At 40.0% G+C, this 25522-nt stretch overlaps 1 protein-coding gene and 1 long non-coding RNA gene across 4 annotated transcripts in view; one reads left to right on the top strand and one right to left on the bottom strand.

The window, feature by feature from the left end:
* Positions 1 to 25522, top strand: part of LOC109563784 (uncharacterized) — an 81668-nt gene that overhangs the window by 12950 nt on the left and 43196 nt on the right. The gene's annotated exons all lie outside the window — the stretch shown is intronic.
* Positions 1 to 25522, bottom strand: part of CEP85L (centrosomal protein 85 like) — a 206046-nt gene that overhangs the window by 159793 nt on the left and 20731 nt on the right. For 2 of the 3 annotated variants that reach the window (XM_070795914.1, XM_070795911.1), the window contains exon 2: positions 2177 to 2376. The gene's annotated coding sequence lies outside the window, so the exon portion shown is untranslated. The remainder of the gene's footprint in view (positions 1 to 2176; positions 2377 to 25522) is intronic. The other variant, XM_070795912.1, reaches the window with a different exon arrangement.

Raw genomic sequence — 25522 nt, 5'->3', positions numbered from 1 at the left:
ACTTCTTATAGACTTTTCTTTTTTTTTTTTTTTTTTTTTTTTGCTTTTGTCTTCCAATTTTATTTTATTTTTAAAATTTACATAATTGTATTAGTTTTGCCAAATATCAAAATGAATCCGCCACAGGTATACATGCGCTCCCCATCCCGAACCCTCCTCCCTCCTCCCTCCCCATACCATCCCTCTGGGCCGTCCCAGTGCACCAGCCCCAAGCATCCAGCATCATGCATCGAACCTGGACTGGCAACTCGTTTCCTACATGATATTTTATATGTTTCATTGCCATTCTCCCAAATCTTCCCACCCTCTCCCTCTCCCACAGAGTCCATAAGACTGTTCTATACATCAGTGTCTCTTTAGCTGTCTCGTACACCAGGTTATTGTTACCATCTTTCTAAATTCCATATATATGCGTTAGTATACTGTATTTATGTTTTTCCTTCTGGCTTACTTCACTCTGTACAATAGGCTCCAGTTTCATCCACCTCATTAGAACTGATTCAAATGTATTCTTTTTAATGGCTGAGTAATACTCCATTGTGTATATGTACCACAGCTTTCCTATCCATTCATCCGCTGATGGACATCTAGGTTGCTTCCATGTCTTGGCTATTATAAACAGTGCTGCGATGAACATTGGGGTACACGTGTCTCTTTCCCTTCTGGTTTCCTCAGTGTGTATGCCCAGCAGTGGGATTGCTGGATCATAAGGCAGTTCTATTTCCAGTTTTTTAAGGAATCTCCACACTGTTCTCCATAGTGGCTGTACTAGTTTGCATTCCCACCAACAGTGTAAGAGGGTTCCCTTTTCTCCACACCCTCTCCAGCATTTATTATTTGTAGACTTTTGGATCGCAGCCATTCTGACTGGTGTGAAATGGTACCTCATAGTGGTTTTGATTTGCATTTCTCTGATAATGAGTGATGTTGAGCATCTTTTCATGTGTTTGTTAGCCATCTGTATGTCTTTTTTGGAGAAATGTCTATTTAGTTCTTTGGCCCATTTTTTGATTGGGTCGTTTATTTTTCTGGAGTTGAGCTGTAGGAGTTGCTTGTATATTTTTGAGATTAGTTGTTTGTCGGTTGCTTCATTTGCTATTATTTTCTCCCTAGACTTTTCTTACAACTCAATAATACTTAAAAGTTTTTAAAAACCTAGAATAACCAATTTGTACTTTTAGTACACTTATTGAGATCTTTTAAAAAATGTTTTCTGCACCCTGAATTGCCAATTACTGAACTGCAAAACTGCAAATGAAAGCACAGAAGAGCCACCCGAACATCAAATACATTCATTATCATAAGTGCTTATAGAGAATCTGAGATGAATTAACAATGAACAGAGCATCTAAAATTAAATTCACACTCCTTCCTCATACATATATTATGGATGATGACAAAATAAATTATAAAAGATATATATGATATACATAAATTTATATGGCATTTTCCTAATTGGGATATTCCATGTCTTTACATAATTAGGTACTTATTTTTTTTTTCATTACAGATAACCTCCTAATGAAGTTATAGAGCCTTAGTAATATTGGGCAAGTTATTTATACTGTGAAAACCACTGAAAGATAACTATTCTCAACTAACACCAGAAGATAGTGATAGGATTTATTTTCAGAATCTTAAAAAGATATACAATTTCAGCAGGACGCACCTATAGAGACACTAAGGAGGTCGCAGATGGACTGGGAGCATCTGACCGGTGTTAGAGAGAACAGAGCCAAAGGCATTATCCAGAGAATTCTGCACGGCGGTTGCCTGAAGGCTGCTGCCTTCTTTGCTCACCCTGGAACGTCAGTCTGGTTCTGGCCCAGGCCCAAGAGCTCAGTTTCAGATCACAGCGGGCTTAGGAGCACAGTGCACACTGGAACATCTAATCCCACCCGGCTTGCCCTAAAACGGCCCCTGAATTCACCCGCCCGCGGAGCCTGCTGCCTGAAGCTGCTTCTAGAAAACCGAAGCATAGAAGATCAACACCACTTTTGCTCTGGGTTTGAGTTTGGGCTTTACCGCATCATTTTTTTTTTTAAGGAACTTTCATCCTCATACCATCTCTTTGGACAGATGGCTTAACATTTCTTAGAGGAAATGAGTCTTAGTTAGCATTGTGTTTAACATCTCCGTGTGTTCAGGGCAGAGGTGGTTATCATCCTGTAAGTACCTGCCTGATACAGGAGAAGCCGGTACCAGACGCTGTCGCTTTCCTGTTACCCTTTCATCCAGGGGTTCTGATGAATTTCCTTAGAATGTTTGGTTCGTATGGGCGTTCTCCTGCTTAAAGAGGTAAACTTTGCGAGAGTTTCCAGATGGCTTTCTCCTGAGGTGGCTGCCGGCTCCCGGAGAAGGTCCGCTGAGGGAGACCTGCAAAGAGAGCCACAGTGAAGCTCGTGCCTCGATCCCTTTTCACAAACTGGCAGAAGGCCAGACCCAGAGTATTGCTCCAGGGAGTCGCTGGGAGAATTGGCAGATTGCCAGGTGAGGGGCAGACGGTCATGTATAAAGTCATGGTTTTTATGGATTCCCAGTAACCCGTACCGCCACTTACCTGAATCCTGTGGTTTCTGGGAGAAAAAAAGGACCAGATTATTCTCACATTGGAATAAAACCAAAACAAACACTGGATTTAGGTTGGTGGAATCTATATTGGTCGTTTCAAAAATACTTCGGTATTTAGTTCAGTAAATAGTCTTTGTATGATCTTGTGTCCGTAACACACCATTCCTGAGCCTTGAGATGTTTTTTGCTGCTCAAGCTGCCATTAAGGGTCCCTCCATCTACTATGCTCTGGGGGCTTTGTCATGTTGCCTGTGACTGCCTCATTAACGCCTAACCCATCTTCTGGTTTTCTTAAATATAAGAAGAATGTCACTTGATGTGAGAGATCAGAATGTTCAAAGAAAAAAATGAGTGAAATATGAGACCTGAGAAAACTATGACTACCATAAAATGTCACTGTAAAAAATGTTCTTGTAGTTTAAGATTTATATAAACAGAACTGATATTTATGTATGTGTCCTATTAATGCACACCAGAGTAGATTGTAATCTATACCCATGGCACTTTTTTCCTAGCCTTGAAAAAAAACAATGAAAACCAAGGTTTCATGAAATATAGTTTATAAATACATTTTATTAAGACATTGTTTTTCTTTTTAAATTAAATTTTTATAAATCATGAAATTTTAATTTAATCTTACTCCAGCTAACTGAATGTTTACTCAGGATCATTAGGGGTTACTTTAGTTAGAATACTTAGGGCTCATGCATTCATGGACCGAAAATTGGGTGCAGAAATTGCTTAAGATCTTCTCTTTGTCTTATTTTTAAAATAAAATTTTAAAAATCAGAAAAAAGTAGTACCAAACATAGATATGTTAAATCTCTAACCATGTAAATACAATATGATTATATTATCTAACTGGTAACAATTTTTGTTGCACTTAAAAATATATCTAGTTTTATAAAAAGAAATATTTCCTATAGGATATTTAGAAACTAAAGGAAAAGAAAATAATTATAAATGGGGAAAGAAACTGGAATCTATCTATAATGATTGAGTTAAAGAACTGTGCTAAAACCACCTCATAGGCCAGTCATATTGTATCATGAAACAGCTTGTTAACTTTCAGAAGTGATGGGGCTGCAGCCTAGAAATGCTCAGTGCAAGGTGCTGGTACCAGAGATGCGAGCTCAGACACACACAGCTCTGCTCCCTGCTGGATGTGGACCTTTCGGGCTCAGTGTCCTCATTTATCAGCAGGGATCACTGCAATGCTATCTCATAAAGCTGTCATGAGAATAGGATCATGTTTGATAAAGTGTTTCACAGTTGTAGGTAAGCTAATCTTTTTATGAGGGACAAGGAGCAAGCAATCCAAAAGAGAAACTAGAGTAATAATGAAAGGTAGTATTTAGTGCTGAGCATGATGCCAAGAATTTTACCTGAACCATAGCATTTAATTTTCATAGCAACACAGACAATTGGGGCTTCCCAGGTGGCACAGTGGTAGAGAACCCATCTGCCAATGCAGGAGATACAGGAGACCCATGTTCGATCCCTGGGTCAGGAAGATCCCCTGGAGAAGGGCATGGCAACTGACTCCAGTATTGTTGCCTGGAGCATCCCATGGACAGAGGAGCCTAGCGGGCTACATACAGTATATGGGGTCGAAAAGAGTCTGACATGACTTAATGACTAGAGAATTGTAGGAATGATTTTATCTCCATTTTCTATCAGTAAACCAAGGCAAGGAGAGGTCCAAGGACACATGGGTAGCGAGAAACAGAGTAGGAATTTAAGGCCAGATCTACCTGACTCTAGAACCTGAGTACTTTCATATTAGCTATGTCATAGGAAAGAGTTTAACTTCATTACTAATCAAAGATTTAACAATTAAAAGATATGGAAATGGAAATGCAAAGGGATGATAAACTTCCAATTCTGGCTGTCTCTGCAGAGTGTTGGCATAGAATTGGGAAAGGGGTACACAAAGACTTCATCCATGTATATATTTTCATAGAACTAGTAAAAAATATGGAAATGTATTAAGATTTGTTAAACCAGAGCCATGAATTAATATTTTTCTCCAAACTTTTCTGTATATTTGAAGTCATAGTAAATAATTAAAACAGTGAACCAATTTCATCCTTTTTTGTTTATATGAAGACTAAGTAATTAAAAAATAATTCCTGTAAAAATTTGGAGAAACTGGTATTCTCATTTGCTTCTGCTGATATAAATTGGTCGCTCTTTCGGAAACCAATTTGGCAATATGTTTCTAAAACCATAAAAATAATCATACTCTTTGGTTCAGTGATCTTCCTTTTGGAATACTATCCCAAGAAAAAATTATCAAACTATGCATGCACACACACAAAAAAACGCACACACTGAAAAAACTACATGCATAAATACGTCAACTGCTGTATCATAATTGTTTAGTCACTAAGTCGCATCTAACCCTTTTGCAACCCCATGGTTGCAAGCCAGGCTTCTCTGACCACTGGATTTCCCAGGCAAGAATACTGGAGTGGGTTGCCATTTCCTCCTCCAGGGGATCTTTCTGATCCAGAGATTGAGCCTGCATCTCCTGCATTGGCAGGCAGATTCTTTACCACTGAGCCACCAGGGAAGCCCAGTATAATAGTGGACTATAATTAACAATCTAAAATTTTAACAATAGTCAATATTATGCAGGCCTTAAAGGAATATTTATGAAGGCTTATAGCAATTAACAAAATGGTGGTGAAGTAACATTAGTTGCAAAACTTCAAAATGTGAAATTACATTGCCACTGGAATTAAATTAGTGAAAGAGGAAGCATAGAAAAAAAGTTTAGGAAAAACACCATAAAATGATGAGTACAGGACTAGTGTTAAGATGATGAGATTATGAACAGTTTTCTTTCCTCTCATCCAAATTTTTGATAATATTGATCTCTGACATATTGTTTTCATAATGTAAAATTGTTACAGGATACAAACCTAGCTTTGGAAATAATGATATAAATTTGAAAATAAACTAAAATTCAAGGGAGAGGGACTTTCCTGATGGTCCAGTGGTTAAGACTTTGCCTTCCAATGCAGGGGGCACTGGTTTGATCCCTGGTCAGGGAGCTAAGATCCCAGGTGCCTCATGGCCAAAAAACCAAAAATGGAAAACGGAAGCAATTTTGTAACAAATTCAACAAAGATTTTAGAAAAAAAAAAAATGGCCCAGGTCAAAAATATCTTTAAAAAAAATTCAAGGGAGAGAATGAAGAGTTCTAAGGAAAGTTGTAGACCATCCACTATCAATGCAGGAGTTCAGAAGAAGGGGTGTTCATCAGGCTGGGTTCTTTAGGAGGGCTTCCTGCAGGAGTGGCTGTCAGTGAGCTTCAATAATGGGTCAAGGAGGGTGAGAACTGGGAACTAGAAAAGGGCCTAGGGAAGAGGGCATGCAAGCTTCGAAAGTAGAAAGATGTGAGCTAATGGCAGCACTTCGTGTCATGGAATATTTTATTTTCCATTTTTATCTGCACATTTTTTTGAGAAAATGTGGTGACTTTTAAAGTTGTTATGGTTGAATTAATTCCACAAAACAACTGGTTGTAGAATCATAGCAACATAATTATGAGTTGTGCTTCTGGCTCCAAATCTTTCATCTAAAAATAATTGCAATGACTACATCTTAGGAAAACAAGGCCATTACCTATTCTTGTGCTCCAGCTATCTTGGTAGTCACTTACTGGAAAATGGATCATAGATAAAATAGCTCCATGTTTTTAGAACCCTGCTTGTCACTCTTAACTGAGCTGATTACTGAAATAATTTTTAAACTTTCCATCTATAAGCTTTCTCTTACATGAGCATGATGTAGGAAAAATCTTTTCAATCACACAAGCCTGCCTGTGCTTTGCTGACCCTCCTGAAGTCTCAGAGAGTGTTATTTTTTTGTGCAGAAAGACAGAGGCCAGGGATAGAAACGTGCAGAGTAGGAAGAGGTATGCTAGGTAAGAGGAAAGAGCCTGTATGCTCCACTGCCCTCATATACCAGCTGCTCTTTGCCCAGCTTCTTCGGGTAAGATAAATAATCACTGAATAATATATGCGTTAACAGGGTAAATGGATGATAGTTTTTATTTATGGAATAATTACTTTGCGCTAAGAGTTTACATCCATTAACACTAATTGTCATGAGAATCCTAGTGAGTGTGTAGCACAAATGCCAGGATACTTAGCTTCTTTAACTGACTCTAGGGGTTTTCTGTTTATTTTTCATTTTTTAAATCCTTTAAAATCACTGTGGGCTTCCCTGGTGGCTCAGCAGTAAAGAATCTGTCTGGAATGCATGAGACACGGATTCAACACCTAGGTTGAAAAGAGCCCCTGGAGAAGGAAATGGCAACCCACTCCAGTATTTTTGCCTGAAAAATCCTATGGACAAAAGAGCCTGTCAGGCTACAATCCAGGGGGTTGCAAAAGAGTTGGACCTGATTTAGTGACTAAACAACAACAACGAAGATCAATGTAAAATAAACGTGCTTGATCGCCATCTCACCCTGGTGAGATGTCTGCTGGCTTCCCCACTTATCCAGGTTTCTTTACCTTGCATCCTGTTTTCCTATGTGGGCCAAGGTATCTTCATCTCTCCTCTATATACCTCTTGTGTTTGTTCCCTTCTACTGTACTGCCTTATCCAGGACTACAAACGTTATTGTTGTGCATGACTGCACTAAGTTACGTCCAACTTTTTGCAACTCCACGGACTGCAGTATGCCAAGCTTCCCTGTCCTTCACTATCTCCCAGAGTTTGCTCAAATTCATGTCCATTGAGTTGGTGATGCCATCCAACCATCTTATCTTCTGTTACCCGCTTCTCCTTCTACTACAAACACATCACCCTAATTTCTTCACTTCCCTATTATCACCCACATATGATTACTTATATAACAAATATCTATATTCTGGTGAAAAGGTAGGGAATGGTTCACTATGGTGCCAAGTAATAATTCAACACTGAATAGTAAGACTCTTGCCCCCTAAACAGCCCAGATTTGGGGCTATTCTGCTGGACTTCTGTTCTTCTTGGGGTTGCTGTTTTCGTCTGAAGCTCTGGAATGCTCAAAAGTCTTACTTTATCAGACAAAGTGATTTAGTTCTCTGGGGCTTCCTCTTTCATATCCTAAGCAGGCTCATCAAGGTGTTTTCCTAAGCTTAGAGTCTTAGGAATCTGAAGGCTGTTGTCTGCTGCAGTTTTAATAGCATTTCCCCACCACCACTGTTATTATCCACATTTTACACAAGATGAAACAAGTTCAGCGAAATTAAATGATTAAACAAGAAAGAGGGCCAGAGTATGAATTAAAAGCCTGGCTTGCCTAACTTAAAGCTTATGCTCTTTCCACTAAATCAGGATGAATATATGAAAGCACCTATTGAATGTTTACGACATGCCTGGCTCTGTTCCAAGGGCTTTAGGGTCATCAGCTCATTAAATCCTCACATCAGCTAATACCCATTTCATAGATACAGAGACAGTAAGGAACTTGCCCCAAGTCACATAGCAAGCAAAGGCTAGGGTTAGAACCCATAGTTTCCGTGGTTCCTTCCTCAGCTGCCGGCTCGACTGGCTTCATGCTCTAGCTCCTAGCAGCTCTTTCAGTGGCTGGAAACTGGGAAAGATACTGGCTGGGGTGCATCCATGTGGTTTAGAAATGCACGTTTTCTGAAGCTGTGACAATGCAGGAGCATTATCAGGGTCTGAAGGCACAAACTAGATTTGTTCAGTGATAAACTGAACTATAAACTTTGTAATTGCTGCTTTTCAAAATAATAATGCCATTCAGTCTTTTCTTGCTTAATGAGTTGCTACAAATTCATTTAATTTATTTAGTCAGTCATTCAAGATGTATCAAGTTTCCTTTGTAGCTCAGGTCCTGTTAGGTGCTGAGCAAACAAAAACAAATCCTGCAGTAGTTCAGAATCTTATGGGGAGCTTGCAGTCTAGAGCATACTGTAATATGACTCATTCATCAGAGTTACACATTTGATGATATTTGAACCTATCAGATCAGATCAGATCAGTTGCTCAGTCGTGTCCACATCTTTGCGACCCCATGAATTGTAGCACGCCAGGCCTCCCTGTCCATCACCAACTCCCGGAGTTCACTCAGACTCACGTCCATCGAGTCAGTGATGCCATCCAGCCATCTCATCCTCTGTCGTCCCCTTCTCCTCTTTCCCCTAATCCCTCCCAGCATCAGAGTCTTTTCCAATGAGTCAACTCTTCGCATGAGGTGGCCAAAGTACTGGAGTTTCAGCTTCAGCATCATTCCTTCCAAAGAAATCCCAGGGCTGATCTCCTTCAGAACGGACTGGTTGGATCTCCTCGCAGTCCAAGGGACTCTCAAGAGTCTTCTCCAACACCACAGTTCAAAAGCATCAATTCTTCGGCGCTCAGCCTTCTTCACAGTCCAACTCTCACATCCATACATGACCACAGGAAAAACCATAGCCTTAACTAGACGAACCTTTGTTGGCAAAGTAATGTCTCTGCTTTTCAATATGCTATCTAGGTTGGTCATAACTTTCCTTCCAAGGAGTAAGCGTCTTTTAATTTCATGGCTGCAGTCACCATCTGTAGTGATTTTGGAGCCCAGAAAAATAAAATCTGACACTGTTTCCACTGTTTCCCCATCTATTTCCCATGAAGTGATGGGACTAGATGCCATGATCTTTGTTTTCTGAATGTTGAGCTTTAAGCCAACTTTTTCACTCTCCACTTTCACTTTCATCAAGAGGCTTTTTAGTTCCTCTTCACTTTCTGCCATAAGGGTGGTGTCATCTGCATATCTGAGGTTATTGATATTTCTCCCGTCAATCTTGATTCCAGCTTGTGTTTCTTCCAGTCCAGCGTTTCTCATGATGTACTCTGCATATAGGTTAAATAAACAGGGTGACAATATACAGCCTTGACGAACTCCTTTTCCTATTTGGAACCAGTCTGTTGTTCCATGTCCAGTTCTAACTGTTGCTTCCTGACCTGTATACAAATTTCTCAAGAGGCATGTCAGGTGGTCTGGTATTCCCATCTCTTTCAGAATTTTCCACAGTTTATTGTGATCCACACAGTCAAAGGCTTTGGCATAGTCAAGAAAGCAGAAATAGATGTTTTTCTGGAACTCTCTTGCTTTTTCCATGATCCAGCAGATGTTGGCAATTTGATCTCTGGTTCCTCTGCCTTTTCTAAAACCAGCTTGAACATCAGGAAGTTCACGGTTCACATATTGCTGAAGCCTGGCTTGGAGAATTTTGAGCATTACTTTACTAGTGTGTGAGATGAGCGCAAGAGATTTGTATTTCAGATCAATGTATTAAAAAATATCTAAGAACTACTCCGTCAAGGAAAGAGAAATGAGTCTATCTCCAGTGGCAAACCCTCCAACATAGGAAATGGACAAGACAGAGCCTAGCTGACCACCTGGCTCAGGTGTGTTCAAACATACTGAAAAGTTTGACAACTTCCTAAAGTCTAGATGCGTATTCTGAATATTAGGAGGGCAGTCATGTCAGGAGTATGGAGATCTATACGGAGACAGAAAAAGATAAGTTAAAGGGTAAGGTTCTAATGAGTGTTTCTGCCAATACTGACCTATGGAGACTGGTGCTGAGATTCTAGATTTCCCTGCCCAGTTCTTTAGAGAAAAAAAATTATTAGCATGAAGAAGGGTGTTAAACTAGGTCACCACTGCTTGATAAAACTGTTCCTCAAGAATAGAGAGCATGTGGGAAATTTCCTGGCTGTCCAGTGTTTAGGATGCAGTGCTTTTACTGTTGAGGGCCCAGGTCAGGAAACTAAGATCCCACAAGCCACACAGCACAGTCAAAAAAAAAAAAAAAAGAAGAAGAAGAAGAAGAACTTGCTTTATTTTATGCTCAATGTTCTGATCTAAGGTTTGATTTCCTGAATGGACAGACCATCAGAGCTAGATGTCCCATGGAGATGACCACTAGCAATTTTGGGGAAAGGAACATTTTCTCTCACTTTAAATGAAAAAATGGATATCTTTGTTTAGAGCTGGATCTTAAATATGAACTAAATCAGTGGTTTCCAAGGTGTACTCCTAGGGCCTCAATGGCAAACAGTAAAAGTTTTAAATTGCACGTGAAAATTGTATGTTGTTTTGTATCTGGTTTATACATTGGAGTTTTGCGATTAGATTTCATTTAGGGAAATAAAAGAGCCCCATTGTAAAAAGTGAATACCTCTAAGGTTTTGGTCCATTCTTCTATTCATGAGGAGGGCACAGCAACCCACTCCAGTATTCTTGCCTGAAGAATCCCATGGACAGAGGAGCCTGGTGGGCTACAGTCCATAGGGTTGCAAAGAGTTGGACACAGCTGAAACGACTTAGCATACACACACACAAGGAACTGAGGCCCAGAAAGATTAAATAATTCGTTGGGAATGGCCAAGGTAAATCTTAAAACTAAGTCATCACTCCCAGCGCAGTTCACTGTGCGGACCTTCTACTTCCTGTCCACAGGCCACTGTGGGTCTCGGAAGTAAGGCAGTCACCCAGGCCAGTGTAACTCTGGGTGAATTACACATTCCTAGTTCTGCAACAGCTAAGAATTAGGTTCTAAATGGGAAGATTGTACTAAGATACTGACTGGCTACCATTTGTTGTGTATGCAGTGAGGTGCTATATAATCTAGTTTAAACCTCACAGTATCTGTTGAGTTGGGCAGACCAAGTATATTCCTAGACCCTATCCTTAATTTTGCAAAAGGTAAAAGATGTATCAATATTTCAAAGACACTGATTTCCTCAAGGAAACATACAAATAGGTTAAAAAAACAAAAACAAAAAAATACCCTAAACTCCAGTCATCTTTTAGAAAGACAAGGCTCAGTTCATGTTGTTATGTCCTGATTAATCCAACCAGCAAGAATATGCAGTGCCTGTGTAGACAGGAGACCAATGATGTCATTAAATAGGACAGCTTCCAAAACTGACAGGCATAAAAATGGAGGACAAGGTTTAGACGCCAGACGATGGGTCCTGGACATCTGCTGATCTTTATAATTATTACAGGAAGACATGCATACTTCCATGAAGTATGCTTATCTGTACCCTGAATAAGGTGCCTTGTGTTGATATGTATACCTATTCTTCAAATGGATGTAAATGCTGTTTTGTTCTATAAAGCATGATTTTAATTAAAAGCATCAGTGAATTCATAACTATGTGCTTTGTCCTAATGTATTATCAATCAAATTCTACTAAAACTGTAATTACTGTTATGTGGGGCTCTGTGAAATTTTTTCATGTTAAAGATGAGATTGTAATTGAAAACTTGGGGACCATCTGTTCGAGGGTAAAATAAAGAGAACAGAATAATAATAGGATAGAAAATAATTATTTGAAACTATTTTGTATCTTTTCCTGTGTTTCTCTTTTAATGTTGTATTGCTAAATTATTACTCTGTTTTTCATTTTGAATGGTGGCTTCTTATCTGGCTTTGTTTCTTATGTGTGGTCAGATCACTGATTCGCAGAAAAACTACCCTCTAGCCTAGCCCTACATTCCTCCAAGATAATATCATCTACAGGGGTCAAGTTTCCTGCCAGCAGAGTCGATTCGCAAGAAGTAAACAAACTAGAAGTATAACCATGAAATGTTAAAGAAACCGGCAAACTTGGGCAGGACATTAATAACAAATACTATCTTAACTATTAAGTATCTCTTAAAAAAAAAAAAGTAATCTGTAGTCACACTGACCTACAGAATTGGAGCAGTAAACAAGACAGAAAGGGCTGTAAGCAGTAGCATCTAGGAACACTGAGGTAATGGACAGGCTGAGGACTCCGGAGGAACAGCTGTTCCCTTCTCTCAAAACAAACCCGACTCCAGTGCACTGCAGTTAGCTTACCAGCTCGGATCTGCTTTTGAGGAGTAAGCCAAGCCCATTAGCCACTGGTGATTTACCTTAGGGAGGACATTAGGGAAACTTAAAAAGCAAAAGTCAGCTTGCACAGGCCCTGTTTTACAGCTTCCCTCCATCTCTGGCAGTTTTCCACTGGGTCTACCTCCCCGCCCCCGGCCCTTCCTTACATTTGATTCTTTGTCAGATAAAACATGGAGACAATGGAAAGCAACTGGGAAAGAAACTAAACATTTCCTTCTGGAAACATTACCTATTTTTAAATAACAACTCCGAGTCTCTAAATATTTTCTTTGGAAAAACTCTATGAAAAAACAATTTTTTTTTTTATTTTTAAGTCAGAATCTAGAACTGAAGGTCTCTCTTCAGTATACTACCAAAATTCTTCAAATCTATAGCCAATCTAGGTTTTTACCTCTGGTGATTGACTCGTTTAGGTCCTTAATCCTGGGTTTATCTCATGAACTAAACTCATATAATTCCACGGAGAGCTGGGATCTGGAGGAAAGTTTGCAGTACAGCATTTAGTCTCATGGAACAGAACTTTGAACTGACTTATAGGCAATTCCCATAGTCTCTCTGGGCCCCAGATAACTCATATATACAATGAAAGGATCATATTAGAAAACCTTTAAGTTTCTTTACTAATACAAAGTTGTGAAATGGGAAGGGGAATAGCAAATAGAATTATGGTTATGGTAACTGGATTGGGCCTCAGTGGTAAAGAATCTGCCTGCCAGTGCAGGAGACACAGGTTTGGTCCCTGGGTCAGGAAGATGCCCTGGAGTAGGAAATGGCACCCTGCTTCAGTATTCTTGCCTGGAAAATCACATGAACAGAGGAGACTGGCGGGCTATAATTCCCGGAGTTGCAAAGACTGAGCAACTGAGCATACAACTGGATTGTATTCAATGCTTCATTCCCTCCCCGAAGTGGAATTACACACCATTTGTCAAGTGGCTTTGCAGTACCTCCCACCAGAGTAGGCAGCTTTTGTTTCCCCACTGACTTCATATTAGCTTTGACCACGTGACTTGCTTTGGGCAACTGAAGTTAGCAGATGTGACGCAAGCAGAGGCTTTAAACACACCTGTCTTTGGCTTTAGCACTTCTTTACTTCTGTGATCTCCCGTAAAGCCAGATTCAAGAATGAAGAAATGTGGAGCTGACCAATCCTGGAGCAAGAAAAACAAGCCTCTGTTGTTCAAAGCCTCTAAAGTTTGTGGCTGGTTATTATGCGGCACTATTGCAGCAGAAATCTGACTAATACCACAGACCTCTTGCTCTTTTACTTTTTTTGGTCATTTTTTCCAGTGATATCCCCTCTGATCTGAAAACTCATTCAAGGCTGTTGAGCGGCATTAGCGGCATCTAGGCATTTCAACTTGACCGTGGAAATGTTCTCATTAGGACAAGCAGCAGGCTATTGTCAGTGCTAAAGACACTGCATGACTTAAAATCAATCTACTGAACAGAAGCACAATCTGATCTCTAACGTAGTTGATTGCTGTAAAACACAAAAAAATAGATCAGTCACCAAAGTCGGGGGCTAGTGGTTAGGGAAGGACAAGCATAGGAAACACCAGCAAAAACCACAAAATAATCATTCAGGGTAAGGGGAATAGGAAACTGAACTCACTGGGGTCAGTAGATAGATGCCAAGAATAATCAGTAATGAGCAGAGTCAAATCGGAGGCTGAAAGAAGTTTTCTGTGCAAGACACTGATCTAAATTTATGTGTTTTTAAATGCAGGAAAAATGAATTGGCACTTGTATAAACTTTAGGGGCTCTCTATTAAAGGGTTCTGCAACTAGAGACCAATGTGAGATATAGGGCAGTCAGGGAGGGACAACTATCAATCCTACTAATATCTATCTATATGGCTTCCCAGGTGGTGCTAGTGGTAAAGAACCCACCTGCCATTGCAGTAGACATTAGAGATGTGGATTCAATCCCTGGTTTGGGAAGATCCCCTGAGAAGAGCATGGCAACACACTCCAGGATTCTTGCCTGGAGAATACCATGGACAAAGAAGCCTGGTGGGCTACAGTCCATAGGGTCACAAAGAGTTGGACACAACTGAAGTGACTTAGCATGCACACACCAATATCTATAGGAAGAACATTAAATGCTAGAGTCCACACAGAGCAACATCCCAGGACATCCTACTTACCCTTCATATGCTGAGTTGAGCCACAAGAAAACAAGAATTCTGTGACACAGTAGTAAAGTCTCTGAACGTGCCCCCTCTGGCTGTAACTCTTCCTCTACTCAGACAGACACCTGGAATCCAACTTATTAAAGCAGAACTGTGATGAATCTTAATTTTGCCTTCTCACACTGTCTGCACTTAATAACTGAACTGGAGCCTCAAACAATTCTGAAAGTTGTGAACTGCATCCATGGAGATGAACACAATCATAAAAATGAACAAGCAGAAGAACCATCCTCTAGATTAAAAGCACCAGTTTAAATCTACAAAAGGAGATTAACCAGAGGAGTAAATTTCAGTGATCACATTCGTGAATATCAATAACCTCAGATATTCAGATGACACCACCCTTATAGCAGAAAGTGAAGAACTAAAGAGCCTCTTGATGAAAGTGAAAGAGGAGAGTGAAAAAGTTGGCTTAAAACTCAACATTCAGAAAACTAAGATCACGGCATGCCGTTCTATCACTTCATGGCAAATAGATGGGGAAACTGGAAACAATGAAAGACTTTATTTTGGGGGGCTCCAAAATCACTGCAGATGGTGACTGCAGCCATGAAATTAAAAGATGTTTGCTTCTTGGAAGAAAAGCTAAGACCAGCCTAGACAGCATATTGAAAAGCAGAGACAGTACTTTGCCAACAAAGGTCCATCTAGTCAAAGCTATGGTTTTTCCAGTAGTCATGTATGGATGGGAGAAGGCAATGGCAACCCACTCCAGTGTTCTTGACTGGAGAATCCCAGGGACAGGGGAGCCTGATGGGCTACCTTCTATGGGGTCCCACAGAGTCAGACACGACTGAAGGAATTTAGCAGCAGCAGCAGCAGCATGTATGGATGTGAGAATTGGACTACAAAGAAAGCTGAGCACCGAAGAATTGATGCTTTTGAACTGTGGTGTTGGAGAAGACTCTTGGGAGTCCCTTGGACTGCAAGGAGATCCAACCAGTCCATTCTAAAGGAGATCAGTCCTGAATTGGAAGGACTGATGCTGAAGCTGAAACTCCAATACTTTGGCCACCTGGTGCAAAGGACTGACTCATTGGAAAAGACCCTGATGCTAGGAAAGATTGAAGGCAGGAGGAGAAGGGGATGACAGGGGATGAGATGATTGGATGGCATCACCGGCTCAATGGAGATGAGTTTGAGTAAGCTTCGGGAGTTGGTGATAAACAGGGAAGATTGACGTGCTGTAGTCCATGGAGTCGCAAAGAGCTGGACACAACGAGCGACTGAACTGAACTGATCCATGAATAGTTAATAATACAAATAGAGAAGAAAAAAAAAAGAACTTTAGAAAACTCTAAATGCCAGGAACTGAAAAGATGCTGGGTTATCAACAAGATGCAAAAACTACATTACATCATATACACACTATATGCAAAATTTAACACAAAATAAAGACCTAATTGTCAAAGCTAATAGTATAAAATTCTTAAGACATGGGCAGGAATATTTGTGATCTGGTTAAACAGTGGTTCTTAGATCTCGTGCCAAAAGCACAAACAAAAAAGACAAGAACAGACAAACTGGACTTCATCAAAATTAAAAAACTTTGTGCTTCAAAAGAAACCTGGAGGGGCAACCCAGGGAATGTGAGAAATTATTTGAAAATCACAAAACTGGTAAGGAACTTGTATCTAGAACTCTTACACCTCAACAATAAAAAGACAATTTTTAAATCATCTGAATAGACATTTCTCCAGGTAAGATAGACAAATGGCCAGTAAGTATCTGAAAAGATGCTCAACAATATTAGTTATTAGGAAGATGAAACCATTATGAGATACCACTTGACAACCAATAAGATTGTACACTTTAAAAGAGTGAATTGTGTGGTGTGTGAATTTTATCTCAATAAGGCTGTCATTTAAAAAAATATTACACTTTTAAATGGGAACTATTTGAAATTAGGAGAGATTGCTTTAGAAATAAGAATAGGATCATTAAAAGAAAAGAGAATGCAAAAGTAGCAAAGAGCAAAATACGAAAATGCCAAAAATTAATGAATTTGAAGACAAACTCAAAAAATCTTCCAGAACTCAGAGGAAAAAGATATAGAAGCAAATAAGATGGGAGAAAAGGTGATGTATTCAGAACAGATGTATGATATCACTAACTAGGAACGTGGTTTTCAGCAAACTATTTAGTCTCTTCGGGCCTCAGGTTGTCATCTGATAAAAACAAAAGCTGGAATGGGAAATAGATGGGGAAACAGTGGAAACAGTGTTAGACTTTATTTTTTGGGGCTCCAAAATCACTGCAGATGGTGACTGCAGCCATGAAATGAAAAGACGCTTACTCCTTGGAAGGAAAGTTATGTCCAACCTAGATAGCATATTCAAAAGCAGAGACATTACTTTACCCACAAAGGTTCATCTAGTCACATTAGATCAGATCAGATCAGTCACTCAGTCGTGTCCAACTCTTTGTGACCCCATGAATCACAGCACGCCAGGCCTCCCTGTCCATCACCTACTCCCAGAGTTCACCCAGACTCACGTCCATAGAGTCAGGATGGACTCAATGCCATCCAGCCATCTCATCCTCTGTCATCCCCTTCTCCTCCTGCCCCCAATCCCTCCCAGCATCACAGTCTTTTCCAATGAGTCAACTCTTCACATGAGGTGGCCAAAGTACTGGAGTTTCAGCTTTAGCATCATTCCTTCCAAAGAAATCCCAGGGCTGATCTCCTTCAGAATGGACTAGTTGGATATCCTCGAAGTCCAAGGGACTCTCAAGAGTCTTCTCCAACACCACAGTTCAAAAGCATCAATTCTTCGGTGCTCAGCCTTCTTCACAGTCCAACTCTCACATCCATACATGACCACAGGAAAAACCATAGCCTTGACTAGACAAACCTTTGTTGGCAAAGTAATGTCTCTGCTTTTCAATATGCTATCTAGGTTGGTCATAACTTTCCTTCCAAGGAGTAAGCATATTTTAATTTCATGGCTGCAGTCACCATCTGCAATGATTTTGGAGCCCAGAAAAATAAAGTCTGACACTGTTTCCACTGTTTCCCCATCTATTTCCCATGAAGTGGTGGGACCGGATGCCATGATCTTCGTTTTCTGAATGTTGAGCTTTAAGCCAACTTTTTCACTCTCCTCTTTCACTTTCAGCAAGAGGCTTTTTAGTTCCTCTTCACTTTCTGCCATAAGGGTGGTGTCATCTGCATATCTGAGGTTATTGATATTTCTCCCGGCAATCTTGACTCCAGCTTGTGTTTCTTCCAGTCCAGTGTTTCTCATGATGTACTCTGCATATAGGTTAAATAAACAGGGTGACAATATACAGCCTTGACGTACTCCTTTTCCTATTTGGAACCAGTCTGTTGTTCCATGTCCAGTTCTAACTGTTGCTTCCTGACCTGCATACAGATTTCTCAAGAGACAGGTCAGGTGCTCTGGTATTCCCATCTCTTTCAGAATTTTCCACAGTTTATTGTGATCCACACAGTCAAAGGCTTTGGCATAGTCAATAGAGCAGAAATAGATGTTTTTCTGGAACTCTCTTGCTTTTTCCATGATCCAGCAGATGTTGGCAATTTGATCTCTGGTTCCTCTGCCTTTTCTAAAACCAGCTTAAACATCAGGAAGTTCACGGTTCACATATTGCTGAAGCCTGGCTTGGAGAATTTTGAGCATTACTTTACTAGCATGTGAGATGAGTGCAATTGTGCAGTAGTTTGAGCATTCTTTGGCATTGCCTTTCTTTGAGATTAGAATGAAAACTGACCTTTTCCAGTCCTGTGGCCACTGCTGAGTTTTCCAAATTTTCTGGCATATTGAGTGCAGCACTTTCACAGCATCATCTTTCAGGATTTGGAATAGCTCAGCTGGAATTCCATCACCTCCACTAGCTTTGTTCGTAGTAATGCTTTCTAAGGCCCACTTGACTTCACATTCCAGGATGTCTGGCTCTAGGTCAGTGATCACACCCTCGTGATTATCTGGATTGTGAAGATCTTTTTTGTACAGTTCTTCTGTGTATTCTTGCCATCATCTAGTCAAGGCTACGGTTTTCCAGTGGTCATGTATGGATGTGAGAGTTGGACTGTGAAGAAGGCTGAGCGCCAAAGAATTGATGCTTTTGACATGTGGTGTTGGAGAAGACTCTTGAGAGTCCCTTGGACTTCGAGGAGATCCAACCAGTCCATTCTGAAGGAGATCAGCCCTGGGATTTCTTTGGAAGGATGATGCTAAAGCTGAAACTCCGGTACTTTGGCCACCTCATGCAAAGAGTTGACTCATTGGAAAAGACTCTGATGCTGGGAGGGATTGGGGGCAGGAGGAGAAGGGGACGACAGAGGATGAGATGGCTGGATGGCATCACTGACTCAATGGACGTGGGTCTGAGTGAACTCTGGGAGTAGGTGATGGACAGGGAGGCCTGGCGTGCTGCGATTCATGGGGTTGCAGAGTTGGACACGACTGAGCGACTAAACTGAACTGAACACAATTGCCTGAAGCATAGATATGGGTCAGGGCAGTGGTAGGAAGTCAATCAAGAAAGCTAGGATGGGAAAGATAATGAAATTATGACCTTACAGAACTAAAAGATTGGGGGTGGGCTGAGTAGGGGGCAGGGAAGTGCCAGAGATCCTGCCACTGTCCGTAGTGCTGAACCACCATTGTTGTATGTGAATGCCATTTGGAGAAGTCAGGAATTGCTTTGGGAAGCAACATGGAGATCTCTGCACTCATGTACATCTATGTTTTTAATGACCACATATATGGTCTCCAAACCCATATGTCTAGCACTGACCTCTCTCCAGTTCTCAGCATGTATTTTCAAATACATGCTTACTTGGAAATATTGTGGGTTCAGTTTCAAGCCATGACACTAAAGCGAATATCGCAATAAAACAAGTCACATGAATTTTTTGGTTTCCCAGTGCAGAGTCGGACATGACTGAAGTGACTTAGCAGCAGCAGCGCATATAAAAGTTATGTTTTTACTATACCATAGTCTATTAAGTATACAGTGGCACTATGGCTATAAAAGCAATGTACAGATTTTAATTCAAATTTACTTTATTGGGACTTCCATGATGGTCCAATGGTTAAAACTCTGTGCTTCTGATGCAGAGGGTGCAGGTTTGATCCCTGGTCGGGGAACTAAGATCCCACATGCCACATGGTGCAGCCAATAAATCAATAAATAAAATTACTTTATTGTTCAAAAAATATGACCATCATTTGAGACTTCAGCAAGTTGCAATATTTTTGCTGGTGGAGGGTCTTGCCTCAATACTGATGGCTGCTGATCAGGGTGGTGGTTGCTGAAGGTTGGGGTAGTTGTGGCAAATTCTTAAAATAAGACGACACTGAAGACAATTTATCATAGCACTTACTCTATTTTATTGCCTCCTTACTTCCCCATTTCTCATTAGACTGTTATATTTGTGCAACAAATGATGTGACTATATAAATCACTATTGTATCCTCAATGTTTGGCACAGAGCAAGTGATTAAACAATTTATCGAATGAATCATTAAATGAATGAATAATGCAAATTTCATTTCTCTCCATTCCTTACACACTGGTGATTAAGTCAAACCAAACAAATGGCAGTTCTTTGAATCTCCCAAGACTTCCCTTGAAGCCAGATTTGGTTGCCCTCCTCTGACCCGGAATACCTCTGTCTGACTTGATCATCAGCTGAATCTCTCCTTCTCAGAGTCAGTGAAGTTGTCGCCTTTGGAACACTTTCCCAGGCAGTCACAGCCTTCATCCCCTGTGTTTCAATGGCACTCAGTTCCTGCCAACTGTCACAATCCTGTTACTTCTAATGTTCATGTCTGAGCCCCTTCAGGACATATGAGACTGTACACTTCATATCCACTGTTCTTTCCTTAGCACCTAAAAGGGGTCTTTGCACCCAGTAAAGAAAAAAGAGAGAAAGAATAAACAATAAATATGTAAGTACAGGGACTTTCCTGGCTATCCAGTGGTTAAGACTTTGGTGGTTATGACTCTGCCCTTTCACTGCAGAGGGTGTGGGTTCAATCCCTGATCAGGGAACTGAGATCCTACACGCATGCTGCGTGGTGCAGCCAAAAACAAATACATGAGCACAGTTAGGCTCTAGGAATATTAGCAGGAAGTAGCTGAAGAATGAACTAAATAGGGAGAAAGATAAGGAGAAAGTTACATAAGGTTATGTAAGAAGCATGTGTTTGTGGATACTAAATTAATTGTAATTCCTTATTTCCAAAATTAGTTTCTTCCATATACAAAATGAAGAGAAGCTTGGTGCTATCAGCACAATTGTTGCTTTGCCTAACATGTCTTAGTCACATCATCTCTCAGTCCATTTTTTACTAAGAGTCGAACATGACTGAGCGACTTCACTTTCACTTTTCACTTTCATGCATTGGAGAAGGAAATGGCAACCCACTCCAGTGTTTGTGCCTGGAGAATCCCGGGGACGGGAGAGCCTGGTGGGCTGCCGTCTATGGAATCGCACAGAGTTGGACACGACTGAAGCGACTTAACAGCAGCAGCAGCAGCCTTTAGGTATCAACTTGAGATAAGCTCAGGTGCTAGGCAGGTTACCTAAAGGTGTGATGGGTCTGTGACAAACTAAATGTTCATGATTTTCATGCATCAATTTCTATTTTTAAATCATGTGTTACCAAACAGAACAGTATTTGGGTCTGATGTGGTCTGCAAGGCACGAGTTTACCTTCCCCACGCATTTTGAAAGCAAAACATCTTCTCAACTACAGTGGAACTGAGTAGGGAGAGACATGGATAATCTTTTCAATCATTTAGAAAAATAGGCTGTTTCTATAATTCTAGTAAGAAGTAAAAATTCTTTCTGAAGTGGTTTTCATAGCCTGCCAGAATATTAGATCAGAAATTTCACTGGCAGCCCCCCAAAGGATCTTCTATACAAAATATCTTGGTATCTAACCTTGACACTGATTTTACTTTCTTCTAAACAGAGTTTATTTTCTTCTTGATTCCAAAACTAACACACACTCTTTGTAGCATATTTGGGAAATAGAAAAAAGTTTAAAAAAAAAATTCCTCAAAATTGGACCATCAACATCTACCAGCATGTTAGTTTGTGCATCAGATACTAGGTGGAACTGTGGAATTGACATGCATGCTCAGAGCTAGGTAGCAGGAAAACAGGAAAATACTTCAGTTCTAAACAGCTGGGTATCTGTAAGAACTTACGATCCAACCAAATTATTAAAGAGATTCTACATTCTGAGGAGGCTCTGGAGTGCCTGACTGAAACCACATGTCTGTAGAACAGGGCTGATGAGGAGTTTCCCATTGTTGAAATGGAATTTGGTTCTGAATCCACAACAGAGCTATTGTGTATATGACATTTGCTTTGAGAACCAAATTCAGGATTAACAGTAAACAAGAGCTTTTGAGTCCAGTCTATAAAGAACCTTCCCTTGGTTGCCAAGTAATTCAACGTAGAAAACATACTCACCAGTAATTCAACTTTAAAAAGTACAGTTTTTGACCTTGAAACACTGAATGCAGTCTGAAATTTTTAAAATGTGGATTAGATAATACAGGCCAAATGAGAGTAAACAATTACAACAAACAGAACCACATTTTTTTATAACAAGGAACTGTGCTGTGCTTTTATGTAGAGTATATTATGTTCAGGTATGCTTTGGTTCAACTCTAGAATCGTAAGGAGAAGCAGTGGAAAGCAAGGAACTGAATAAGTCTAAACACTAGTTACCAGGGATATAGAATGAAATAATCCAGTTATGTCCATTATTAATAGTAAAGAAACCTAATGTGAATATTTTCAGGAAAACTTTAAAGATTTCAAAATATCTGATGCTATTCTGTTTTTTGTTTTTTTTTTCCCCACTGAATTATAAGATTTTTGCATTTTTCCTTTTAGTAGTACATGAACCCCATGAAATTTTCCTGCAAAGGCAATGCTATAATAGGGGACAGAATTTTTAAAGTATCTGAGATGTGGGATTAGGACATCTTAATCTAATATAGATAATTTTGAAATCCGGATCTATTTATTATTTCACTATGATTAAACCTGTGATGCACTTAAATATCATCAGAGCTTTAATAATGCTTTCACAGACATTAATATTCATTTCAAAATTATTAATCTCAGGAAAACAAAAACAAACAAGGAAAAATAAAAAGTGGGTGGCTTTCAGAAACCAAGCAGCTGTTTGAACCAAGATATTCAACTGAAAAATATCATAAGCTAATTTTATTGAGCAAAGCCTTACATTTCACAGTCACAGCAGTTTATAAATACATGTTTACTCATTCATTGATTCCTTTCATTCATCAATCTTATATTTAGTACTTTATGTACTATGGTTATACTAGGTGCTGGGATCCAGAAACACATGCTTTACGGTTGTGAAATGTGGTCTTCACCTCCAGGAGCCCATGGTTTCATTCAATAAAGAAGTTTCAAAGAGAGGGGTGTCTTCACTAGATATTGAGGGAACAGAAATGATTTGGCAGCCCAACTGTACAAGGAACATGTCCCCTTCACTGCCCAGTTACTCACATTTCCTTGTGCTTTGAGTGAGTGAAGCTTCACATAATTTTGTGTTCTAAAGTTCTCCTATTCCTAAAATACACACATACACACACACTTTCAGCTTGCTCTATATTTTTGCTCTTGAATATCAAGGATTTAGTGCTAACGTTATTTTTAGAGTTCTCAGCTCCAATATGGAAATGTTTCTAGAGCTTGGATCTAGAGGTGTATGTCTTTCTTAAATTTCCGGAGTGGTCATAACCACATTGAGGACAAAGAACCCAGAACGCTGCCACATGGGAGATATGGCCCAAATTTGAAAAAGTACCTGTTTTTACAGTCATGAAGGTTAAGGCAGTTGGAATGCTATGGTGACAATGAAAAAAAGTTGTGGGATTCCCAGAGGCCTCCTACAGTGATCCATACTAAATCATAAAGCTTCTGTATTTTTCTGAAGATTCCAGACAAGATGATTTTTGAGGGTTCTTGTACTCTGATCACGGAGAAGGCAATGGCACCCCACTCCAGTACTCTTGCCTGGAAAATCCCATGGACGGAGGAGCCTGCTAGGCTGCAGTCCATGGGGTCGCTGAGTTGGACATGACTGAGCGACTTCACTTTCACTTTTCACTTTAATGCATTCGAGAAGGAAATGGCAACCCACTCCAGTGTTCTTGCCTGGAGAATCCCAGGGACAGAGGAGCCTGGTGGGCTGCCGTCTATGGGGTCGCACAGAGTCGGACACGACTGAATCGACTTAGCAGCAACAGCAGCAGTACTCTGATCAGAAAAATCCGATCGCTACATTTAAATATAGTACATTCTTTTTACTGCTTAAGATTGCAGCAGTTTGATCAGACAGCTTTCTTTTGGGAAAATTTCCAAACCAATGTTTGGGAGAAAATTTAATCTTTTTCATGCCAAGCTGGAGGGTTTTTTTTTTTTTTCCACCTTTAAATGTTTATGTAGAAGAATATGAACTATAAATATTTTTATATGAAAACTTAACTTTTTAACCTTTTATTGACTACATTGCAAGGAGTCATTTCGCCCAAGCAAGAACAGAGAGTAACATCCCTCAGGGTCGCCTGCAACCAATCCTCTGTCTCCTTTCCCAGCTTCAGCAGTGGTGTTGGAAAATCAGTGCTGCCTCTGGCTGTGTATTTGCAGCGTGGTTTCACCAAGATCCTAACATTTTCATCAACATATAGTGACAGACCAATGTCCATTCATAAACGCCAATGTGTTTTCTTACTGAAATAAGTGATTAACAAGTGGGTGTAACTGTCTGTTACAGCTACCTGGTCTTGTAAAGTACATCATTAATTAAAAGAGCAGGACTGAAAAGCTTAGTTAACTCTGTAAAAGCCCTAAACATTCATCTGTTTCTTGCAGACTTCAGCCTGTGGGGTAAAGAGGCATTTGTTGGATCGTGGCCTGCTGGTCTTTAGCGGGGATCTGTCCATAGACTGGACTCTTTTATCAGGGAGCCTATATATCAGGGAGGTCTCAAGCCGTCTATTTTGCCAAAGACCTTTTTCACCTTGCCAAACTGATTTTCCTTTCCAAAAAACTATGTGGAAAATTAGTGTTTAATTTTTCATGATAGTATTTTCTCTTTACCTGTTTTTTTCCAGTGGCTTCATATCTCAACTTAACATCCATCCCAAAGTACTTACACAGGAAATGGAGACCAAAACTAAAACAAACTCACACCCTTTTCTCTAGCAGCCAATTTTTAAATTAGCAGTTAAAAATCAAAACATGAAACTCCTTCTTCTGAGAGGCTCTCCCTCTAGGTTACATTAGAAAAATCCACCCTACATCTAAATGGAGTTTTTGATGTTTATAATCTCAGCTTTCATTATTGAAGTTTAACTAGTATACATAAGGTTTAAAGATATTTGAAGCTGTTTTAAAAAAAGAATCTCATAAATTACAAGCAACCTACAGGAAATGAAAGGTCAGCGTTGTTTCCTCCTACTCTTCTCCCAGTAGAACTGAAGAGTTTCTTTCAGCCTTGTATGCAGTCTGCCATGGCATGTCTGTATTTATCCATCCCTTAAGGCAAGACATACTAGTAACCTCTGATTTCATAATCTCGCATAATAAGTAATTATGAGCTATGGTCCTAATTCTTTCCCTACAGCTGAATTTTAAAGGAATTTAGAAACTCATTTTTTTAATATATTTGTAAACAAGAAATGAAGTCAGATGATACTAATATTAGACTTGTTTTCTTGCTAAGTCACTTCAGTCATGTCTGACTCTTTGAGACCCTGTGGACATAGCCCACCAGGCTTCTCAGTCCATGGGATTCTCCAGGCAAGAATACTGAAGTGGGTCACCATGCCCTC

This window comes from Bos indicus, chromosome 9 (genome assembly GCF_029378745.1).
Source record: "Bos indicus isolate NIAB-ARS_2022 breed Sahiwal x Tharparkar chromosome 9, NIAB-ARS_B.indTharparkar_mat_pri_1.0, whole genome shotgun sequence".
Lineage (NCBI taxonomy): Eukaryota > Metazoa > Chordata > Mammalia > Artiodactyla > Bovidae > Bos > Bos indicus.
This window is presented reverse-complemented; position numbering and strand designations above follow the sequence as displayed.